Here is a 24,868-nt window from a genome sequence, read left to right on the forward strand (position 1 = left end):
GCTTCTTGTTAAATATGACTTTACAACTTTCTAGTCATTACAATGACCAGTGAACCAAGACCATAAGAGTCTAAACAGAATGAAGGCTTCTTCCCCCTGAGACTCCTCTCTGGTCTATTAAAACAGTTAAGAGTGTAATGTTTGGATGTGTTGTCAGCTGAGTACACCCAACCAATGCTTAATAAAACACGGAAAAGCATCTTTATCTGCAGACCACACTAGTACTTTTATGTACCGTTGTACATATACATTCAAAAAACAACCCGTCTATTGACTTATGTTCAGACAGCATTCAACTCTGAGTATATAGACGCCTGACTTCTTCTGACTTGTCATGATGACTTCTTAGGATGACCAATGGTGGCCAACTTACATACAAAGATGATCGCTCAAAAAGTGGCTTTTGAGCAATTATTTTGCTTATACTACTAATTGGTACTAATGCCAATTAGTAGCTTATTAATGCGTGTGAGCCACCAGGAGCTATATTCAGAGAACAGCGGGTAATCTGTTCTCTGAATACATTCCCTTTGTTCTGCCCAGGGGGCTGGCAGCAGAGACAATATTATCAGTGCTCCCCGCTGAAAACACAGTGTGAAGTCTCTGCTATCAGCCCTTTTGCTGAAGGATGGATTTTATGCCGAACATAAAATCATCGTTCGGCAGAAAAGTGAAAGATGGGCACATTTACACTCAATGATTATCGCTCAAAAGATGACTTTTGAGCGATAATCGTTGTGTGTAAAAGGGCCTTAACTGGATTCAGTACATTCAAGACTATGAAAGATATTTTTTATACATACAGGGTATAGCTACTGGAGCAGCAGGCACTGCAGCCACTGTGGCACGCAGCAACTAAGGGTTTCAGCTCTATTCTATGTGAGATACATTCAGTGATAACTACGGTATGGATGGCGGAAGGTGAGACATCGAAAATCATTTGTAGACCAAGGAAAGGAGGAAAAAGACACATTGGATACATTACAGGCAATATGTTAAATGAGTCACTGTATAGAATACCTGGGCAATCTACAGAATGCCTAAAATGGGATGTCAAAATATGAAATTATGAAAATTTCACATATTTTCAAAGCATTCTATGCAATGGCAAAAGAGGAACCAGCAAAGTATAACATGCCCGCCAGCAGTGGATTGTTGCCCCCTCCCCTCCTTTCTTCTCAACTCGGGCAGCTAATTTTTCTTCCTGTACCAAAAGATATGATTCCACCCTTTGCACCATTAACCCTCATAATGTCCCTTCTTATAATGTCCCACAATCCAACCTTCATCATCTTCTTCCAATGTCCCACAATCCAACCCTCATCTTCCACTAAATATAACAATGTGTAAAGAAAAGCTGTGCTTTTAGGTAAACGTGAAGAAAATAATATAGTGGTACAAGAAGAAATCCTGTACTTCTGTGAGGAGAATGAATTTTTAGAATTTTTAAAAAGTCTTTCAGTACATTATATGGTAAATTAAATAGTTCCATTTTAAAATACAACTCGTTTCGCAAAAATCAAGCACTCAGACATCTACATTGATAAATAAATAAAAGAGGTATGATTTTTTTAAACGGGGGGAGGAAAAAACAAAAATGAGGGGGAAAAATAGGGCCACATCCTGAAGGGGTTAAGCAGCCGTGATGCAAGTTAGTTTAGAGATTCTTTATTCCAAAAAATAGTAGGTTGGGGGTATCCTTCAAGTAAGCTCAGCAATACGTTTCAGAGGCATAACTACCTCCTTTTTAAAAAATGAAATAAAAAATGTGGCGTCTTCGAGGAGAAAAGGGCTAAATAGTACTGACTAAGTGCTACAGAGTCGCTAGAAAAATCTATAATGCTTGGACCGATCAGTGGCAAAAGAAGACCTGGCCGCCAAAGGACACGATGGCTAATACTGTCAAAGCTGATACTGGCATGGTTATCACTCAATTGAATGAAGCAAACATGGAGGGAGATTGCCTTTAGAGTCACCGAGGGTCGCGAACGACTAAACGGCTAACAACAACAAGTGCTACAGAGTTGTAGTACTTAGTATTTAGGTGATTCTTGTGCTGCAGACTAGAGTCACATTCTTATACATCTAGTTTGGGATACTAGTATCATACTGACTATACATGTGAACACACTACAAAATATAACCATTCTATACGGAACTTCCTGGACACTTGAACTTCCAGCATCCTTGGGCTTTTAAATCACATGTATGCCTGTTAGTTTATGTTATATCATTTTGAATAAGGAATTATGCTTTATGCTAGGGTTCACATGATTTAGGTGTTTGTTGCCTTGTGGGCAATTTTGGTATAACCTAGTGGAGCCTAGTCTATCTCGGGGTCCTTTTTTCTTTTTGTTGTGTAATAGCACTTTTAACTTTGCATCAAAAACTGGGGCTTAAAAAAAAAAAAAACTGTGTGACACCATCCTTATTTCTGTTTTCATTGAATGCTGGAGTTTACAGCAGTTATCCTAATTTCGGTGTTACATTCGCTATTTAACTGCGGAACATATTTGCATCAGCAATTTTCCTTTTATGAACTCACTGTCTTACTGAATTGGGAAATTATAGCAATTTGTAGTGAAATAAGTGCCTTCTGCCAGGGAATATTGCAAATGAAAAGGGCAACTGTGAGGATGATTAGATTATACTTTCCTACCTTAATTTTTAAATCGATTCCTAATTTTGCTTTAATATTAATGAAATGTTTTGTGGCTCCGGTGAAGACATTAGATGCAGATTCTCTTATAAGAACTGGCTGGATATTGACTGAGTAAATAGAATAAATGAATCTATTAGTGTGAAGAGCAATTAGTTTAGATGTTGAAACATCTAAATGAACATTGTGGAGAACTGCCTCAGGTAATAATTTTCTTACCTGACCTTAATTATTTGGGATGTGACTACCAAGATAGTTAGATTTTATAATGCATACCAAGAAGGGTGTTTGCGTGTTAAGCGCATAGCCATACTTTGTCTTTAAAAACTTGCTGTCGCCATTCCTAACGTGTCTGTTTTAGTAAATTCTTCCCGTTGTATTCTTCCTGAAACAACAATTCTGGAGCATGTTTTCTTAAACTACAGAATGTGTTGAGCTCCTCTGTTATTTCTACTATAAAATGACAACTGGGGTGTCTTTACACAGTCTCAGACTGTCCGATCAGTGCTGACAATGCTAGAGTGTGGAGAAACAGGCCCCTTTGACAATGGGAATGGTAACAACCAGTTGCAAATCTATTGTATATACATCTCAGCCTGATGTGGTGCAAGTTTGTTATCAACACAACTCTGCCCTCGTGTGTATGCATTATGTACCTACACGCTATCCGTTACACTCACTCATCATCACCATAGCATCTACAGGATGGGCCATGGAAAAGTAAGCTGTAGAAAAAAAAATCTTTGTTGCCCATAGCAACCAATCACAGAGCAGCTTTAATTTCTGCTAAAGTAAAATGAAAGTTGTGCTGTGAGTAGTTGCTATGGGCAACAAAGAGTTACTTTCATGCAAACTAGTATGGTGCCTGGATAATTTTCGATGGCCCACTCTGTGTAACAAACTTCATTGCAATGTTGTTTTACAGGATGAGCTGTAGTTTTTTATTAGTGCTATTTTGGGAAACATTATATGTCTTTTGAATCACTTTTTACTGAAATGTTTGGGGGGCCGTGATTCTAAAAAAATTACAATTCTGGCATTTTGTCCCTTTTTTATGGTCTTTACCATGTGGGATATATATTGTGACATTTTAATTATAATATAGAGATATTGATAAAGCGTCCTCCAACTATCCGTATCAATTTGCCATTCAGGGCCGTGGAAAAGCTGAGTGGACTCAATATTAATTTCCCCCTTCCTCCCTTGCATCTGCCCAGGTCTTTTGATGTACAAGAGGCCAGGAAATCCTTTGTTCCAATGGCAATAAAACTAGCTAGTGACAGGGGAATGCTAATTGACCCCTGCCGGTGTGGATTGACATCTTAGATATTTCTCATAGACATCCTGACTGCAAAGTTCACATCAGAGGGGAATCTTTTAACCTTGTCCAATCCAATTTGTATCCTGGTTTTTCTAGGGGGCTTACTTTTTTCAGCCATTTTACAATGGTGCTATATGCTGGCTAAAGGCAGTACTGCATGAGGTGACACGTTGGATAGACTCCGACAGCAGAGAGGCCGGCAATATACAGTAAGAGAACCCCGACGGACATCTTCCAACATCAAAGCTGTACAGCCTTGAATCATAATGTCTTCAGACGTCAGACAGTGGATTGGTAGGGTATAATAAAGGATATTTGGTTGTGTGTAGGTCCTGGCCCGATATGAAATATGCTTTCAGAATTGGGCAGCCCAGCTGAATCAAACGCATCCAAACACGTTTCAGTGTGGGCCTCGGAAAACCCTCAAACTGCATATTCCCATACATAATTATAATTTCCGGGACCTGTTTGATATCAATGAATAGATAAAATCATGACTAGAAATATGCCAGGCCTATATTCTCGTTCGGAGGGCCTGCCGCTGAGATATGACTGAAATGGGGAATTATGATTTTCCAGAGCTCATACAAATCCCACCCACCTCTCTCCAAATGGCCTCCGAGGGGGTGGGGAGAAGGTGTATTAAGGGGAACTCTTTATAATTTAGAGCTGTACAAATCCGATTGTGAGATCTTCAGAGATATGCCCAGCGTAAGGATTGTCCGATTGCTTCAAGGAACTCCGCCAATCAGAGCCTTGGGCTGTGTATCCCAAATCTGGTATTTTTCCTTTATTTTCTTCTGTTTTATTTTAAAATACTGCTTGTTGTGCATACCTGTATACCCTTATACTCCCGTGTAACAACCTTTTTGTATACCTTTTGTATATATACTGTGTTTCCTCCCAAATAAGACGCTGTCCTATATTAATTTTTCCCTCAAAAAAGGCACAGTCTCTTATTTTCGGGGGTGGGCTCTTATAATACTCACCTAGCAGCCAGTGTTTGGGTACCTTTCGCTGGTCTCTGTTGCAGGCTTCCGTGTCCTGCTGCACGCCGACAGGGCAGTTCTTCCTAGTAGTGGGGCTTGAATACCCCGCCTCCAGCAAGCTAATTCTCTGATTGGTTAATCGAGTGCCACGTCAGCGAATGATAGCTGGCGCTTGATTCACCAATGACAGCCATTCATTGAATGATATTATTAAATGGCTGGAATGGCTGTGACTTTTTAATCGAGCGCCGGCTTTTATTCGTTAACATGGCGCTCGATTAACCAATCAGAGCTTTAGCTTGCAGGAGGTGTGGTATTCAAGCCCCGCTGCCAGGAAGAACTTCTCTGTCGGTGTGCAGGAGGATATGGAAGCCGGCAGCAGCGCTGCAGCCCAGTGCGAGGGACCCAAGCTCTGGATGCTAGGTAAGTAAGGTTTTTTTCAAATGTGGTCTAGCTAGGGCTTATTTTTAGGGGAGAGCTTATATTTCAAGCACCCTTCCCCAACCCTGAAAATCAGGGTAGGGCTTATTATTGGAGTAGGGCTTATTATCAGGGAAACACTGTGTGTGCATATATATATATATATATATATATATATATATATAGTGTACAGCTAGTCTTTTTCTAGAATAAATCTACAATTTATTAGTCAGCCTTGTCCGTTTTTAAAACTAATTATAATTCCGAAGATTGTGTTCATAATTCATAGCCTGGGTCCCAGCTTCCCTTAACAGCTGGTGGTTGTAGCATATGTATGTGTGTGGCATTGTAGAGTGCGGAAGCTGTTAGACCTAATCATGGGGTGATCTGAGCCTCCAGTCTGCATACATGCAGAAGCCTGGGAAAGCTGAGTACAGATCCACCTGTATTCTAATGACTCTAAGCTTACAATCCTGCTAGAGGGATCGATCGAGACTCTGCTGTGACAGTTGGTAGCGGCGAGTGTGCTCAAAGTCTCTGTCCATGACATTAATAGTATACAGCAATACCAAATATGTGGGTTTTTTAATTGCTTGTTATGAGAAAAAGGTAACAGGATGATTTTTTGAACTTTTAACATTTTTCATTTTCTTTTGCCATTAAAAAAAACACTTTGTTAAACCCTTTTTTCTAAATTTTATTTAGTCCCAATGGAGGACTTGAACTTGTGATCATTTGATTGCTTGTACTATATGCTGCAGTACTTCAGTATTGCAGTATATAGTACAGTATGTACTTCAGTATTGCAGTACACACTGCAGCTGTTAGTAGACATGATAGCCACTAGGTATGGAGCAGACTCTGCTACCAAGCCAGCTCCATACACCCTTCACGACCGCACAATGTAAATTTACATTATGTGATTGTAAAGTGATTAAAAAGATAGTAAAATTAATTTTTGTCACGATGGTGGGAAAGCTTAGCTTTATACATCAGTAGGTCAGTACCCAAACATAAGCATTAACAACATAAGTAAAAAGGGCCAAACAAGGTAGACAAGTAAAAGAAATTAAACAGTGCAACTCAAAACTCAAGCGAGAATAATGGTCATTAGATTAAATAAAACAGCTGAACCTACTGTATAACCCTTAGTGTACAATATAGTCTTTGTATAGCCTTAGGAGTTGTCAGTAATCCGGTACACCTGCTACGTTAAGGATGAGTACATTGAGGCCATGGGAACATAACACAGATAAACAAAGTGCGAGAACACAACATCTGCACCATGTCTGACAACCAAATAATAGTATCAGGCGTATTTGGTTTTGTCTGATCTCTGAAGAGTATTCATATGAGCTACTGTTTATTGCTAGAAGTGACCTGTCTATACAGCTATCAATGATACTTCAACCTATGATACACTGTTAAGGTAAAAAAGGGGAGGAAACATACAGTTTGGGCAAACAGTTAAATAGTAACAAAGCTCTTGGTAGTCTCTGAAACAATCTCACACACTATGGGGCTTTGCCAGAGTTACAAAGTATTAGTTGATTTTAAAGAGATTTCAACTCAACATCAACATATTACCCTACAGTGTGAATTATATAGCATTTTCTTGGTCATTCATATTTCTTTGGGCCATTTATATCAATTTTTGGTGAACTTGAATATCTGACCTACATAGTACTAGGGAAGCCATATTCCTCAAGATAGGCTAAGATACCGCTACCGTCCTAGAAACATATTGCGCATTCATGAACTTAAAGGGGTTGTCTCGCGAAAGCAAGTGGGGTTATACACTTCTGTATGGCCATAATAATGCACTTTGTAATATACATCGTGCATTAATTATGAGCCATACAGAAGTTATTCACTTACCTGTTCCGTTGCTAGCGTCCCAGTCTCCATGGAGCCGTCTAATTTCAGCGTCTAATCGCCCGATTAGACGCCCTTGCGCAGTCCGGTCTTCTCCCTTCGGAATGGGGCCGCTCGTGCCGGAGAGCTGCTCCTTGTAGCTCCGCCCCGTCACGTGTGCCGATTCGAGCCAATCAGGAGGCTGGAATCGGCAATGGAGCGCACAGAGCCCATGGTGCACCATGGGAGAAGACCCGCGGTGCATCGTGGGTGAAGATCTCGGCGGCCATCTTACTAAGGTAAGTAAGAAGTCGCGGGAGTGCGGGGATTCGGGTAAGTACTGGACGTTTTTTTTTTTTTACCCCTGCATCGGGTTTGTCTCGCGCCGAACGGGGGGGCTATTGAAAAAAAAAAAAAACCCGTTTCGGCGCGGGACAACCCCTTTAAGTATTTAAAAAGAGGAAACAACTTTTCCGACAACTTCAGATTACTATTGCATGATTGCATTTAAAGCAGGTGGATGGAACGTGATGGCGCAGCGGTGACAGACAGAAGCAGAGGCAGCACACATTTTTAGCAAAAATAAACATTACTTAACAACAGCAGTATAAACAGCATTTCCTTCCACAGGAGGGTTTGTGTATTTAAACGTTGTGTAATAACTTGCCGTAACATCACGTGTTGGTATTCTTAAAGCGACAGTAACCAATTACTCAAGATGCCGCCTTCATAACCCCTTTATCTTTCACCGGAATATACATTGCCTTTTACATCTCCTCCAACTGGCAGTGATATGGCACCTGACAATTCACAAGACTATCCAGCCCCTCTCGACTGCTTTATAACCGTTACATGAAGCCTCCTCATCAGTAGGTCCGACCTCTCATGCTTCATAGGACTGCATCCTTGGAACACAGAACGCACCATTTCATATATTTCACAGAGGTCATCGGACAATAATTATGGCTCAATTGCTGCGGCATACCAGTCTTCCAATAGTTCCTAACAAAGTGCCTTGTTGTCCCATTGCATAAACATTTTACATGGCATCAAACGCTGTGCATCATAACTACATAACATACCAACTACTCTACAAGGACTTACACTGAACTGTGTTAAACCTAATTACACTCGCTCACGTTATCAGTCCGCATAGAGTCCATATACCCCACCCTGACCATTGATTTACACAACACAGTCCTAGTGGAATTACTACACTCGCGCTCTTGCAGTTCACTTCCACTTCCCTCTTCGTCTGTGCTATATCCGATACGCAGACCTCTTGAAGTATCTGTTGCATCTCTGTCTCCAGGTGATTGTGGGAGGGAGACTCCCTCTCCTACCATACACTGTAGGTCTAGGTCCATTTAACGCTGCTTCTTCAGCCCCCAGGTCATCAGGGCCCTCTGGTGGTCTTTCTTCCAAAAACTCTGGCTGCTGCCCCTGATCATGGCTGCCAGCTCTTTAACTACAGGCCTCCTCCGTAGTTGTGTTATGGCTTCTATCTCACACATGCTGCTCTGTTTTGCACTGACTACAGTGACACAGTTCAAAGGCTTTTTTAATATGTGCCTAAAATGCCTAGAAAGTTCCCTCGGATTCATTTTCGAGGGGGGAGGCTTATCCCTCACACACAGTCCCTACCCAGGGGGGTGGACTCCTGGGCAGAGGTGCACTGATTACGTCACTACTGCGTTCAGCTCTTCCCCTTCCCTTCGCCCTGTTGAGTCTCAGACCACAGGGCTTTGTGCCTAGTTCGGCCACTGGGCTGCTGCTGTAAGAGACTTAGCCGCTGCATTAAAGGACACCTCACTGATATATTAATGGCCAATTTTATAAGGCTGCTTTGGTGATGATAAACTGTGGAATACAACGTTTTAGGTTATTGAGGTAGAACATCTTCATCAATATAACCAGGCAGTATGAAGCCCAGAGGTAAATCTAATTATAAGACCCCAGTGCAGAGTTGAAAATAATATATTTTATGTACTACACACATTTTCACCTGGTAATTGGTTTTGAAGCACAAGGAAAACGTCTGTAACTAGGTCAAGACAGCTGAATTCTTATGAAGCCTATGGCCGGGACCCATGTGTCACATCATAAATGTTGGTCTTTAGTTTATTTGCTGCAGAGGAAATTTGAGGAGCTGGGTGAACAATTGCTGCTAATGCAACTATAGTAGATATCCCAAAGACCAGACATGGCCACTGCAGATATAGCCGGATATAATTTATAATGCAGTCATAGCTATATTAAGAATTGCATGTGTTCGTTGCCTGCTTGTGTGGTGTCTTGTATTACGTGGTCATATTTAATAAGCATAGTTCTTATTTTTCTACTAAGTAACTTTCAGAAAGTTGGAAAATATTTTTCTTACAACTCCCAATGGGGGTTATCACCAAGCTTTCTTGGACTTCTGAATTGCAAATTCTCCTACTTATGCAGTGACATGGGGCAGAGAGTACATACTGTAGCTGTATAACTAGGCAGATTTCCAATTCAAGACTTTGAGAAACCTTGGTGACAATCCCTGTGGGAACTGAAATGGGGGCCATTTTTTTGCTATCACTTTGGGAAAACTTAGAAGGAAAAAAACATATAAGTAAGTCACCGTATTATTATAATTTGACAGAAAAAGACAACTTATGCCCGATTGTCATCTGCAAGAGCGAATAGGCTGGTGATGTCATCACCAGATCGCTCGTGCACATTGTTTAGACAGGCAGTTCATCGTTGACTCGTTCAACGAGAATCGTTCACTTTTCATTTGGTGTTTCACAAGTGAACGAGCCAACAATGATTTTTAGTCCAGTAGAAACTGAACAACGAACGAAAAGCGAACGATTCTTGTTTGTCGTTCAGTCGTTGGCTCATGTTTAGACTTATTGTTCACTTTCGCTCATTTGAACGTTTTTCTTGAACGATTATCATTCAGTCTAAACGCACATTTAGACTATAAGTACAGGAAAATCTTTTAGGTAGAAAAGTTCTTTAACACCCTAGGCAAAATTATGTTATGCTTACAGCAGAGACTAAAAGTTCAGAGCGTCACACTAAGGCTCACACTCTAGTTTTCTTTGAACCCGTGTCATGCTCCAAATTCTCATGCCCTGCACTCAACCTAACATGGTGTATATGTAGTGGCCCAGAGTTAACAGTGTCTTTCATGTTGTATGAATATGATGTGTATTGCATAACTGCACCACTTAATGGGTTAACTGTCTGGTATGTGAGATGTCTGAGAAATGTATCTTGTTGTTTGTCACGTGATCATGCTTCATATATGTGAATGCAAGGGTTTTGAGTAGTGCTGTTTCGGTCTTGCTAGTGTGAGGAGCGTTTTGGAGGAACTGCAAGTAAGCCACACAGACACCTTCAGTACTGTGTGGCACAGAATGGAGGAGGCCAAAAGGTAAATTCCCTGGGCCTGCTTTACCCAGGAGATGCCAGTGGTCCCCTGAGCCACTGATGAATAGAGAGACAGTGGAATCGCTATCACAGTGTGGAGTGCCTGCCGAATGTGAGTGCTGACTGGTAGAGAGCTGGCGCATGTAAAAGGAGTTTGTACCGGGAACAGAACCCTGCAGATAAATAAGACTGTAAATTCTTCTGTCAACCTGTGAGTTCTTCCCTGTTGCGGCACTTTGTGATTTATGCTCTGTTTTCCTGCTGACATGACTTTGTACTTCTGATTGGACTGTAAATAATTTTCTGCAAGTAAAGGAGCACTGCCAACTGTTCCCGGCTTTGCTATTTAAAAGTTCCCTGTGAGTGTGGACCATTTATTTCACCATCCAGATTCACCACAGTGGAAGGAACGGTGGCATCACCTGTAACAAAAAGACTATTAAGGTAAACCAACGTATTGGGTTACCCAGAGGTGTAACTTGAAGAACCTGGGCCCCAATGCAAAACCTTTAACACGGTCCCCAACTATAATGCTTTATTCATGGGCTCCCTATATGGAGAAGAGAGGCCTTATGGGCCCCCAAAGGCTCCTGGACCCCAGTGCAATCGCATCCCCTGCATCCCCTAGAGTTACATCAGTGGTGTTCCCCTTCTTTGCAAGACCTCCCCTCAGTAACTAGAATGGGTCCTGTGCTACCCCCAGGGTGGGAGACGGTAGAGACCCGTGACAAGGTCCAAACTCTACCCCGCTGTCTCCTAAGCTGTGGGCCTACTCCTCGGACGCTGCATATAAGTTTAGCTTTGAGTGATCCTTAAAGGGATTCTGTCATCAGGGGCATGCTGTACTAATAAAGGGCAGCATGAAACTAGGACAGACATGCCTGTTGCCCTTGTGAGTGTTCTATTCCCAAACTCTGCGGCGTTTCAGAATAAGTAAACTTTGAGATTTGACTCAGAGCTCCGAGTCACAGAGGTGGGCCGTGTCAGTCTCTCCTTGCCCGCTATATGAAGACTGATTGTTCTCTCCCTGAATATATATATGCTGTCACTCTGCATGCTGCAGAGTGTATTTATTCCGAAATGCCACAGTGTTTCAGAATAAAACACCCATGTGGGCAACAGGCATACCTGTCCCAGCTGCATCACTGCATCTTGCGTATGTCTTTGTGCAAGAAAATTTTTTGCACGCAATATGCAGAAAATAGAACCCATTGATTTCAATGGGTTTGTGCACAAGAGCGTATTTTGTATGCACAATTGCATCACACAAAAAAAAACGCAGCATGCTCTATTTATCTAAGCATTTGCGCAGGAAAAGAACACATCTTGAACTCATTACACTAATTGGCCATTTCATTGTGTATTTTTTTGCGCGCTCAAAATATACAGTAAAAAACACACTTGAACTTGCAAATGAGAAACACCCATTCTGCAAAAATGCAGTGCAAATGCGCACGCAAATACACAAGCCAAGTAAGTATAAAAAGTATATCCCCCGAATCCTTGGAACCTGGCATGTGATTACCCTAACTGGTGCTCATAGGTGCTGACAGGTTCCCTTTAAGGCCTCGGTCAGACAGGCGTTTTTTCGCATGATTTGCGCATGCGATCTGCGCATAAATAGAGCGATTGCTTCGCAATGGTATCGGACACATGGCCGCTTTTTTTGCGGATGTCCGATAAATTATAGGACACGAGGAATCGCAGATCGCGCCTATCTGCGATCTGCGATTCCTTGTGTTCTATTATATGCGCTCAATGGGGCCGGCGGCAGCAGCGCCGACCCCATTGAGAACATATACTACAAAGATCATTCTCCTCTGTCACAGCTGTAACAGCTGTGGCAGAGAAGAACGATGTTCGCCCATTGAATTCAATGGAGTCGGCAATACAGCCGGCTCCATTGAAAGCAATGGGCTGTCGGCGAGCGCGGGATGAATTTTCGGGAAGGGCTTTAAAATATAAGCCCTTACCTGAAAATCATCCTGAAATGTGTAAAAATAAAAAAAATATATATACTCACCTTGTCCCTGCAGCCGGACTTCAGCCGCGGCCGGCCGGCAGTTCTCCTGAACTGCTCTGTGTAGTATTCAGCAGGCGGGGATTTAAAATCCCCGCCTGCTGAATGGGCTGCCTCTGATTGGTCACAGCCCTCACCAATCAGAAGCAGCTCTCACTCACCCATTCATGAATTCATAAATGGGTGAGTGAGTGCTGCCTCTGATTGGCTCAGCGCAAGGACCAATCAGGGGCAGCTCTCAGCTATTGAATGACAGCTGAGAGCTGCCCCTGATTGGTCCCTGCACTGAGCCAATCAGAGGCAGCACTCACTCACCCATTCATGAATTCATGAATGGGTGAGTGAGAGCTGCCTCTGATTGGTGAGGGCTGTGACCAATCAGAGGCAGCCCATTCAGCAGGGGGGGATTTAAATCCTCGCCTGCTGAATACTACACAGAGCAGTTCAGGAGAACTGCCGGCCGGCCGCGGCTGAACTCCGGCTGCAGGGACAAGGTGAGTGTATATATATTTTTTTTTTTTTTACACATTTCAGGATGATTTTCAGGGAAGGGCTTATATTTTTATGCCCTTCCCGAAAATTCATCCCGCGCTCGCCGGCAGCCCATTGCTTTCAATGGAGCCGGCTGTATTGCCAGCTCCATTGAATTCAATGGGCGAACATCGTTCTTCTCTGCCACAGCTGTTACAGCTGTGGCAGAGGAGAATGATCTTTGTAGTATATGTTCTCAATGGGGTCGGCGCTGCTGCTGCCGGCCCCATTGAGAGCATATATTAAAACACAAGGAATCGCAGATCGCAGATAGGCGCGATCTGCGATTCCTCGTTTCTGACGGCCGTTTTGCTGCGACGATAAACGCGGCTAGGTGCAGATTTTTCCGGCGATTTTTCGGCCCCGGTCACGCGATTTGCGGATGCGCATCCGTCATGTGATCCGCAAATCACGGCAAAAAACGGTCGTCTGACCGAGGCCTAAGAATGAACATTGGCTGCCCGTTGGAGGTTTTTGGCACAGTCATTTCCTATGTGGAAGACAGTTAATTAGGTATTTGTTTGTCATAATTTAATCCTATTAACGCTGACCACACCCGGAAACTTTCTGGCCCTTCCTTAGGGACCTATCACATGAGATGGAAATTCTGCACAACGCACCACAGGCCACGGTAAATTTCACAGCAAAATCCACTGGCTATCTGTGGATTTTGATGTGGAATTAAAAATGATTTTTAGGGCATGCGATCGCGGTGACAGCTTTTATAACGTTTATACTGTCACCTTCTCTTCACAGCCCGTCAGAGAGGGAAATTGGTACAGTATGTATAGCACTGACAACACAACAGAGTAAGATATACTCTTTTTTTCCTTCCTTTTCTCCCACTATATATTTTTTCTATGTATGATTTGTCTGTCTGTTTTATTTATTTGTCTTCATATAGGCCTCATGTCCAGGGGCAGGTCGGATTCCATGAGGTGAATTCCACACAGAATCCAGACCTGCCCGGTATGATATCTATCTTACAAGTAGAAAATTTAAAATTTTGAAAAGTGCTAATTTTTCCAAAATTGTCTTTAATTATTATATAAATAAATGCAAAATGTAATTACAAAAATGTACCGCAATCAAAAAAAGTACAATTTATCACAAAAAACACAATCTCATAATCACTTAGATAAATAAATGCATTCTAAAGTTATTACCACATAAAGTGGCACAGATCAGGGCTGTCAAGCAGACTAAAACTAGATGAGACAGGAGTTTAATAAAAAGTTTACGTTAAACACATCTACAAAAATTTTTTTAAATTTTCTGTGTATTAACAAAAATTCTGAGATGCTGACATATTGGAGTTTTCATACTGACCACTGAGGCCTTAGTCAGACGGGCGTTTTTTCGCGCGATTTGCGGATCGCATGACAGATGCGCATCCGCAAATCGCGTGACCGGTGCGCGCAAGTCGCCCGCAAATCGCCCGAAAATCTGCTCCTAGCCGCGTTTCATTAGAAACGGGCCGGAGCTGTCCAGCGCATTGCATTCAATGGAGACGGCAATAGAGCCGCCTCCATTTAAAGCAATGCGCTGCGGGCGAGCCCGGGATGAATTGTCGGGAAGGGCTTAAATATATAAGCCCTTCCTTGCAATTCATGCTAAAATGTGTTAAAATAAAAAAAAATTGTATACTCACCTTCTCCCGGCAGCCGGAGCTCCGCGCAACCGTCCTGCAGTGGGTGTGAAGGGGGTGTGAGTCAGACCTGCCCCCTGATTGGCTCAGCGCTGAGCCAATCAGAGGCATGCCTCACTCACACCCATTCATGAATTCATGAATGGATGTGAGTCAGACCTGCCCCTGATTGGCTCAGCGCTGAGAGGCAGCAGTCACTCACCCATTCATGAATTCATGAATGGGTGTGTGAGTGAAACCGGCCTCTGATTGGTCAGGGCTGTGACCAATCAGAGGCAGATCATTCAGCAGCGGGGATTTTAAAGCCCCGCCGGCTGAATAGTGCCGAGAAGCAGTTCAGGAGAACTGACAGCGGCCGCGGCTGGACTCCGGCTGCAGCGGAAAGGTGAGTATACAATTTTTTTTTATTTTAACACATTTTAGGATGAATTGCAGGGAAGGGCTTATATATTTAACCCCTTCCCGACAATTCACCCCGCGCACGCCGGCAGCCCATTGCTTTCAATGGAGCGGCTGTATTGCCGCTCCATTGAATTCAATGGGCAAACATCGTTCTTCTCTGCCACAGCTGTTACAGCTGTGGCAGAGAAGAATGATTTGTCTTCTATATGTTCTCAATGGGGTCGGCGCTGCTGCCGCCGGCCCCATTGAGCGCATATACAGAAGAGAACAGGAATCGCAGATAGGTGCGATCTGCGATTTTTTGTTCTATAATTTATCGGACGAGCGCATAAAAAGCGCTCATGTGTCCGATACCATTGCAAAGCAATGGTTTTATAAAATCGCCGGACGCATGCGCAAATCGCGGCTAAAAACGCCCGTCTGACTAAGGCCTGAGTCTCACAATAGGCTGATACTTCGTGTTGTGTAGAGATCACAGGCAGGTTTACAATGCCAGTAAGTATAAAGCTGGAGGCAGATAGAGGGGGTGGACAAAAATATGGATACACCATATGAAATTAATGTCTTAAGTTACATGGTATTATAAATCATATTTCGATAAGATCTGTAGAGACCTATTTTAAGTGGAGGTAGTATGACACAGATGCTGCTAGGCAGAAGTGAACATCTGCCGGAGCAACAAGCTTCCATTGGTCAGAAGTTTGAGCCACTCAGCTGCTGTTACCAGCTGGCTCCCAAAACCACCCAGAGCAGGGCAAGAAGTGAAGTAAACACAAATTTGACAGGAAAGCTCTCAGACAAGCAGGGGTCAAAAGGGCAGCTCAGTGCTAATGATTAAAATTTCATGCATTTTGTACAGTGTTCCCATATTTTTGCCCACCCCCTGTAACTTGGGCTTACACTATTTGACAATAGGTGATGAATGTAGCTCAGCTCCTCCCTCTCCCCTCTCCCTCCACAGAGACCTCTGTCAGAGCTTGCCCACAACGCTCACAAAATAAAAAAGAGATTTTAAAAAAGAATATATATATATATATACACTACCGTTCAAAAGTTTGGGGTCACATTGAAATGTCCTTATTTTTGAAGGAAAAGCACTGTACTTTTCAATGAAGATAACTTTAAACTAGTCCTAACTTTAAACAAATGCACTCTATACATTGCTAATGACTATTCTAGCTGCAAATGTCTGGTTTTTTGTGCAATATCTACAAAGGTGAATAGAGGCCCATTTCCAGCAACTATCACTCCAGTGTTCTAATGGTACAATGTGTTTGCTCATTGGCTCAGAAGGCTAATTGATGATTAGAAAACCCTTGTGCAATCATGTTCACACATCTGAAAACAGTCTAGCTCGTTACAGAAGCTACAAAACTGACCTTCCTGTGAGCAGATTGAGTTTCTGGAGCATCACATTTGTGGGGTCAATTAAACGCTCAAACTGGCCAGAAAAAGAGAACTTTCATCTGAAACTCGACAGTCTATTCTTGTTCTTAGAAATGAAGGCTATTCCAAGCGAGAAATTGCTAAGAAATTGAAGATTTCCTACAACGGTGTGTACTACTCCCTTCAGAGGACAGCACAAACAGGCTCTAACCAGAGTAGAAAAAGAAGTGGGAGGCCGCGTTGCACAACTAAGCAAGAAGATAAGCCCATTAGAGTCTCTAGTTTGAGAAACAGACGCCTCACAGGTACCCAACTGGCATCTTCATTAAATAGTACCCGCAAAACACCAGTGTCAACATCTACAGTGAAGAGGCGGCTGCGGGATTTTGGGCTTCAGGGCAGAGTGGCAAAGAAAAAGCCATATCTGAGACTGGCCAATAAAAGAAAAAGATTAAGATGGGCAAAAGAACACAGACATTGGACAGAGGAAGACTGGAAAAAAGTGTTGTGGACGGATGAATCCAAGTTTGAGGTGTTTGGATCACAAAGAAGAACGTTTGTGAGACGCAGAACAAATGAAAAGATGCTGGAAGAATGCCTGACGCCATCTGTTAAGCATGGTGGAGGTAATGTGATGGTCTGGGGTTGCTTTGGTGCTGGTAAGGTGGGAGATTTGTACAGGGTAAAAGGGATTCTGAATAAGGAAGGCTATCACTCCATTTTGCAACGCCATGCCATACCCAGTGGACAGCGCTTGATTGGAACCAATTTCATCCTACAACAGGACAATGACCCTAAACACACCTCCAAATTGTGCAAGAACTATTTACAGCAGAAGCAGGCAGCTGGTATTCTATCGGTAATGGAGTGGCCAGCGCAGTCACCAGATCTGAACCCCATTGAGCTGTTGTGGGAGCAGCTTGACCGTATGGTACGCCAGAAGTGCCCATCCAACCAATCCAACTTGTGGGAGATGCTTCTAGAAGCGTGGGGTGCAATTTCACAAGCTTACCTCAACAAATTAACAGCTAGAATGTCAAAGGTGTGCAATGCTGTAATTGCTGCAAAAGGAGGATTCTTTGACGAAAGCAAAGTTTGATGTAAAAACAATGTTATTTCAAATACAAATCATTATTTCTAACCTTGTCAATGTCTTGACTCTATTTTCTATTCATTTCACAACGCATGGTGGTGAATAAGTGTGACTTTTCATGGAAAACACAAAATTGTTTGGGTGACCCCAAACTTTTGAACGGTAGTGTATATATATATATATATACATATGTATCTGGATTTATTTAATTATAAGAAATATGAGGCGGCACATTCCTTTTAAACCCTTTCCAATCCACTGTCTGACGTCTAAAGACATTCTGATTGAAGGCTGTACAGCTCCGATGTCGGAAGACGTCCGGCAGGGTATTCTTACTGTAGATTACTGGCCGCTCTGTGGTCGGGGGCCTCTCCAGCATGTCCCATACCGCATTACTGGCTCTAGCGAGCAGATGGCACCATTGTATAATGGCAGAAGGAGAAAGCCGACTAGGAAACCCTGAATCCAAAATTGGATGGCAAAGGGTTAAAATACTAAACGGCTAACTAGATATTTTACAGGAGAACACGTGAACATCCAACATTTCCAGATTGTTTTAAACTTTATGATTTCGTATTTTTCTATACAGCTTATAATTTTCCACATTTCTGCATTGCTAAATGCGTCAGATATCTGCTTGCTTTATGACCTTGGGTCCGTTCCGTCCTCCTCCTCCATAGAACATATTAGCGCACAATACCCTGCAGAGCGTTCTTGTATTAAAAGTGATGCGTGGTGCCGCACTCTAAATAATAGAGTAAGCTCTATTGTCATGTCATATGCTCCAATATGCTAATGTCACAAATGTTGCTACAGAACAAATTAGAATTCAGCAGCTGCAAAATAACTCTATACGCTCAGCGGTACGTGAGATAGTGCCGGCTGTCTATTATTCCCCTTTACAGAACCAATTCATTTATGCGGTTCCCATCTAATGCCTAATGACTGATCAGTAAGCGCAAGCTTTATATGCAGCATTAGAGACTGACTCCAGAATCAGTCCCCTACCCCTACGCCTGGATAAATTGTGCATCAAGGCAAATACACAGGCGTTCTGTAAAACCAGCAGCGATTTTCCACTCTCCATTTTTAATTTCACATCACTTAATTTGTTTAACTATTGCAGTTGTAGCAAATTGCTCTGCAATAATTGGATACAATCAAGAGGGATCCACTATATCCAAAGATGCAGATGGTATATTGGTTTTCTGCTGGTGGCAGTAATCATATTATTGCATAGAGTAAGGCTTAACTGGTGGCCCCCAATGCAAAATATATAAGAGGGGCCCCACCTTCTCTGATGGTAGATGGCTCTAGGGTCAGGTTGCTACTGCTACCTCGGCACCACCTATAGCTACAACTATTTACGATACATACAGAATGGACCATGGAATAGTAGCCCAGCACCACACTCCTACTATAAGGAAATCTGTCTTTGTGGTCCATAAGAACCAATCACAGCGCAGCTCTAATTTTACCTCAGTTGTATGAGATATGGAAGCTGTGCTATGATTGGTTGATATGGACCACAAAGACAGATTTTAAATCTAGACACCTTTCATAAAAGTGTGATGCTGGTGTACTAATCTGTGGCCACCCTGTATTATAGAAAATAGAGCATTTATCTTCATTCACATATTACTGTTATGACTTTTTATCTGTACAGATGGACATTGAATGGCAATAAACTTAAGACTGCATTGTTCATCCACCAACAAACGTTTTTTAATCTTCTTGTTACAATTTAGCCTAGTTTTCCATTACAAATTACTTTAAGTTCGTCTCCTTCTAGATATTAAAAAAGGTTTTTTCTTGGGCAATGTGCAGCTCTGAACACTATAGCCACGGTTTTATGGATATTTGTGGATAGAAAGTTAATAAATCTATTATTTTAATTTACTCTCAGGGTTCCTTTGCAAGGAGATCTACTGTATGTTACTGGAAAGAGGATGAGAAAGACTTCAGTCCCTCACAAGTTTGATGGTCAACACATATTCCATTTTGGAGTTGGGTCATGAGTGATATAACACTGGGAAAGATGGGCAGGGGTCTGTGCATAACAGAGTCAGGGAAGGAATGGTGGGGCTCTAAGGAGGACCAGGGAAATAATGATCTGGTATGGAATGCTTCGGTAGAAAGGAAACTTGAGGATGGGATGGTTTGGCATGTAGAAGAACTGGATAAAGAGTGGTCTTGGAAAAGAATTATCTGGTACACAGGGAGGAGTGCTGTAATATAGTGACATACATAGTAACATAGTATGTAAGGCTGAAAAAGACACATGTCCATCCAGTTCAGCCCATTACTCCCCAATGCTGATCCAAAGGAAGGCAAGAAAATGTAATCAGTGACTATAACATGTATATTGTATCACTCAAGAAAGGCGTTTAGGCCCATCTCGAACACCCAGATCCTTGAGGAAAGAGTGATATGGCACTTAAATCTCTTCCCATATTTTGTTCCTGTTAGCAAGACACACATGGAGGGAATAAAGACTACAAGTGTAGGCTACAAAAACAAGGCCATATGTAAATTCACACACAATATTCCAATGGGCTAAAACAGTCCACATGGGTAAATAAAGTCTAAAATCTCAGTTTTCCCTGGCGTATAGATGGGGCTTTGGGGCTGAGGGGCTTGTAGCCTGGGTGCTGGACGCCAGTGGAACACCAATAAGCCACCCTATCTGGGCCAGATTATTTAGATACGAGGCTAGAGCAGCAAACTGAATATTTGCCCCATGTGAAGGAAATCTAGCTGTAGCTGTTTTTTTAAACTTGCCTTCATTGACTGAAAAAGTATTTTCTCCAATAAACTTTATTTGCACTCTGAAAATTTCACTATCTTGATAACATAATCCTCTACTCTACTTGCATCTATGCAAATCGTGATTCTGAGCTTATTATTGGGCTTAGTGGCAAGAGTGAAAACTGCAAGATATGAGGATATTTCGTAAATACACACTGTGAGAGCAAACTAGGAAAAGTTTTAAAGATTAAAAAAAATATATATTAACATAAAAACTTGATTTTAACAATAGGTCGTTTTCTGATGAAACATTCCGTTTAACACATTCCTGATTTTCGCCATACATGTACAGCGTGCTTCACATATCATTGCATAGAGCAGAGGGTGTTAGCTACATTTGACATTCAACATATACCCACAGCAGCCATGATTCTAGATAAATCCGATTGTGGCTTTTAACCCATTAAATGCAGCTGTCAATTCTGACAGAGGCATTTAAATGTCTTGAATGGGACTAAGATGCCCCAAACAATATCACCCTGCTATCTCATAAATATTAGTATTGCAGTACACTGTATAAGCGATCAATCAAGTTCAAGTCCCCCATAGGTACTAAAAATTGGTAGTCATAAGTAAATTAAAGATGTTTTGATTATTAGAAAAAAGGATAGAAAACGTTAAAAGTTTAAAAATTCCCCCTTTTTCCAGTCATCGCATCAAAAAAAGGGTTTAAAAACTGGTATCACTGCGTACATAAAAATCCAACTTATTAAAGTATCACATTACTAGTCTTACACAGTGAATGCCATCAACAACAAAAAAAACATACAATGCCAGAATTGCAATTATTTTGGCCACTCTCTTCTCCAAGAAACAAATGAATACAAAGTGATCTAAGAGTCATCTGCTATACCCCAAAATGGTATCAATGAACACTACAAGTCACCTTGCAAGAAATAAGCCCTCACACAAACCCACTGATGGAAAAATAAGGTTGTGGGGGTCAAATTATGACAAGAGAAAGCATTTTTTTAATTGAAATTTTTCTTCAAAAAAGGAATTTTATTATTTTTAGGACAACTCAGAATGTGTTGGTCAGCTTTCCTATAAATGAGTAGAAGTAAAAAACTGCTGAGTACAATTTCTAACAACTTGACAGAAGAGGACTCGGCAATGACTTACGGAAGACTTTTTACTTTCAATATGAGACAAAAACAATTTATCCTCTTAACAATAGCCAAAGGAACCTTTTTATGAAGGGATCTTTCAATGGCATTGTAGGTATGGGCTCGTTCACATTAGCTCAGAACCTCTGTCACTAAAAAACAGAATACAGTAGCACAGTATGCTGTACTATTTCATCCTGTAAAATGCCAGAAATTCAACCTGAATCCAAATAGACCCTATTCTAGTCAATGGTGTCCTTTCCATTCCATCATATGATTGTTCCATTCGGCTACATGGTGCCGCTTTCGTGCTCCATAATGCAGCAAGAAAACGGAATCCAGAAGTGCAAATGTGAATGAGCCCAAGCCATGTATGATTATCACCTGCAGCCCTTGAGCAGATAACTACCGTGTTTCCCTGAAAATAGGTCCTACCCCGATAAGAAGCCCTATTGGGTTTTCGGGGGAGGCTTCAAATATAAGGCCTCCCCCGAAAATAGGACCTACCTCAGGTGCCGTAAAAAAAAATCAATACTCACCTGGTCTGTGGTGTCCCGATGGTCTCCGGTGGCGCAGCATCCTCCTCGTCTCACAGCTCATCTTCTGCTAGTGACGGGGCTTTGAATACCCCCCCTCCAGCAAAGGGAGCGCTGTGATTGGCTAATCGAGCGCTGGCAGCCAATCACTGAATGGCTGTGATTGGCTCATTTAGCGCTGGCTGTGATTAGCCAATCACAGCATTCGCTTTGCTGGAGGCGGGGTATTCAAAGTCCCATCACCAGCAGAAGACAGCTGTGAGACAAGAAGGACGCCGGGCCACCGCCGGACACCATCGGGGGGCATCAGGATGCTGCGGACCAGGTGGGTATAAGGCCCCCCTGAAAATAAGACACTGTGCCCTTTTGGGGGCAAAAATAATATAATACAGTGTCTTATTTTCAGGGAAACACAGTAGCTGCCTGACAGCTTTGTTCCAGCTGTAATGGCAATGATTTGAGAACAAAAAACATATATGTTAAATGTATGTAAATGTACTGCTGTACATTTCTATGTTTCTTATTGATTGAAATCTTTAAAAGAAAGTATACCTTTGAGCATATGTTTTTTATTGGCAGAGAAGCGTGGTTTGCTACACTTTTCTACCCCACAAAAAAGTATGGAATGTAAAATAAGGAATGTCAAATATAGTCAAAGGTCTGTGCTTTTGAACAAGTTTAATTGGTTATAGTCTGAGTATGTCAAGCAATATGGTTTAATACTTTTTTTTCCATTAAAATATGGATGGCTAAAATGTGATGTGAACAACCCCTAAGACATGATCAAATGGGTCTTCCCCCTTAATCAGGTTCTTGGGATCTAGAAAGAACCACGGGGGTCGTATTTAAGGTAATGGTGGCCTATCTTAAAAGAATATCTACAGAAATACCATGTATTGCAATAATGAAGTATCGTAGTATATGGTATAAGTGATCAAATAATCGCAAGTTCAAGTCTTCCATGGGAACTAAAGTACAAGTTAATAAAGTTTTTTACAAGTTAAAAAAACTGTTCCCATATTTATAATAAAATAAAATAAAACAAAAAAAAAAACATATTTGGTATTGTCGCATCCATAAAAGTCTTATGTATCAAAATAACGCGTTACTTATCCCACATGGTTAACATTATCAGAAAAATATACACAGCACCAGAATCGTGCTTTTTAGTCACCGTGTCTCCAAGAGAAAAATTTAATAAAAATGAACAAGCAGTCATATATACTCCTGAGGCTAATTTCACATGGGTGAGCCCAATAGCAGGCTGTGAAGCCCAGCGTGACTCGCCATAGAGCCTCTAACGCGCAGCCATAGTGGCTGACAGAGCTCTTTGCGGCCCTTGATCCCAGACAAGACTCTGAGGCTAGACCTACAGCCTGCGACTAGAGATGAGCGAGTATACTCGCTAAGGCACATTACTCGAGTGAGTAGGGCCTTAGCCGAGTATCTCCCCGCTCGTCTCTAAAGATTCGGGGGCCAGCGCGGGTGACAGGTGAGTTGTGGCGGGGAGCGGGGGGGAGCAGTAGAGAGGGAGTGGGAGATCTCCCCTCCGTTCCTCCCCGCCGCTCCCCTCCCCCCGCCGGCCCCCGAATCTTTAGAGACGAGCGGGGAGATACTCAGCTAAGGCACTACTCGCTCGAGTAAAGTGTCTTAGCGAGTATACTCACTCATCTCTACCTGCAACCCCTCCTCTCCTGGTGGCTTGCTGAGCAGAGATGGTGCTCCATGCAGATCTCTTTTAGGATCTGGTATCTTCCCCTGAACCTGAGGGTAACCCTCCTGAGCCTGCAGAAAAATACCACATCTCCTCCAGGTATAGTTAAATATGTTAGGACTAGATGCTCCATAAATAACACAGCTCAGGCTCCCAATATGGCGCCTAAGCACATGGCAAGGCCTGCCATTAACTCCTCACCAACTTAATAGCCCTGAGAAACAGAGACCTAGAATAAAGTGAATTCACTTTATTCTCATAATAATTGAATTGATGCTCACTATGCTTTAACTGAAGAAATTGATTCTGTGAAAACTAAACTAGCAGAACTCGAGAATCGCAGTAGAAAAAACAATATCAAATTTTTAAGAATTTCTGAAAAAATACCTCCCTCAGAATTAAATAATCTTCTACTCCAACTAGTGAAAACGCTATTACCAGCAAATTCACCATATGAACTTATTATTTGATAGAGAACAAAGATTGCTGAAATTAAAGTTTCTATCCAGCAATGTGTGACATCAAAGCTAGAATATATTTTTTTTACACCAAAGAAGCACTGATGATTGCAGCCCATTAAACCAGCATTCTTCCAAATTCTTATATGGACATCCAACTTTTCACTGGTCTTTCGCCAGCAACTATCCAAACTAGAAAAGCCTTCGCTACTATTACCTCTACTCTACACAAAACGAAGATATTTTACAAATGGGGATTCTCCATCAAACGTTTGATAGAAAAAGACAAACATATTCATGTGATCCTGAAACCAGATGATGGCATCAAACTTCTGTCATCATGGGCTATTCAACTGCCACAAACATCAGACCAACATTCTACATTATCCTCAAGAAAATTCTCTAGAATAACTCAGCACTGGATCCAAAAATCTTCCGCTCACTAAAGTAACAATGTATAGTTACCCTATTTGTGGAGGTATTAAACCTTTCAGGTGAACTTTATCCCCCCA

General features: G+C 42.0%; 1 protein-coding gene across 2 annotated transcripts in view; it reads left to right on the forward strand.

The window, feature by feature from the left end:
* The window catches only part of SLC35F4 (solute carrier family 35 member F4), a 211,611-nt gene that overhangs the window by 88,738 nt on the left and 98,005 nt on the right, over window positions 1-24,868 (forward strand). The window contains exon 1 of one of the 2 annotated variants that reach the window (XM_066608251.1): window positions 13,965-14,014. The exons of the other annotated variant lie outside the window; for it this stretch is intronic. The gene's annotated coding sequence lies outside the window, so the exon portion shown is untranslated. Of the gene's footprint in view, window positions 1-13,964; window positions 14,015-24,868 lie in introns of those variants that run through there. 2 annotated transcript variants of the gene reach the window in all.

Source organism: Eleutherodactylus coqui, chromosome 6 (assembly GCF_035609145.1).
Source record: "Eleutherodactylus coqui strain aEleCoq1 chromosome 6, aEleCoq1.hap1, whole genome shotgun sequence".
Classification (NCBI taxonomy): Eukaryota; Metazoa; Chordata; class Amphibia; order Anura; family Eleutherodactylidae; genus Eleutherodactylus; species Eleutherodactylus coqui.